Source organism: Chrysochloris asiatica, unplaced genomic scaffold (genome assembly GCF_000296735.1).
Source record: "Chrysochloris asiatica unplaced genomic scaffold, ChrAsi1.0 scaffold00484, whole genome shotgun sequence".
Taxonomy (NCBI): Eukaryota; Metazoa; Chordata; class Mammalia; order Afrosoricida; family Chrysochloridae; genus Chrysochloris; species Chrysochloris asiatica.
Genome location: NW_006409002.1, coordinates 849540 through 850506, shown reverse-complemented (window position 1 = coordinate 850506; position 967 = coordinate 849540).

The window sequence follows — 967 nt, the reverse complement described above, 5'->3', positions numbered from 1 at the left end:
CACAGGGTTGCTATGAGTTGGAACCGACTCCACGACACATAACAACAACAACATATATGTGGATCACCTGGTCTTTCTTTGGAGGTTTCTCTGGTTGGATTGGAACTTCCAATTTTCAATTAGTAGCTGAACATATTAACTGTTTGCATCACCTATGGAATTCACATATCTCAATACTTAGCTTATGTCTTTTGTAAAATAACTACATAATAAGATTGTTGACTTCTCTTTGTAATTGTTGTTGTTGTTAAGTGCCATCGAGTTGGTTCCAACCCATAGAGACCCTGTACAGGGCTTCCGAGGAGCAGCTGGTGAGCTTGAACTGCCGACCTTGCAATTCAAACGGCTTTGCCACCTGGTGCACTAACCCACAGGGTCACACCAGGACCCCTTTCATGTAATGCTACTTGTAATATGCAAGATAGTAGAATGAGCATGACAATTAAACTAAACAAATAACTGTTAAGACAGTTATTCTTTTTTAATTGTTCTTACTGCTTTTCCAGGAATCTTGCATCCTCATAGTTCACATGTAAAAATATACAGGGAAGAAATTGCCTTTAAAGTTAGGATCATGATTATTTTGTACTTTATCATGTATCATAAACATTTATGGATCATGACTATTTTGTACTTTATAATGTGTCTTAAATACCCTTTCAGGAATTATGCAAAATAAATCTAAGTCAATTACCTTGTGAATTTGAAATTTAGCCAATCAATTTCTTATACATGAAGAGAGAACAATATATATAACTCTTCATCATTGCCCAGTGAAACATTTAATTTAATATGTGGATTTATGTACCATTTATCTTGGGTTTGCAGCCTCAAATTACTCCTTTTAATTTAATTTACTGTACTGTATTTGTAGTGAATTTCTATTCTCCGCAGAGAATTTTAATGTCAGCAGCAGGATACTAATGGATAGATATAGTTTGTGTCAAGTTGAGATATTTATAGTTTA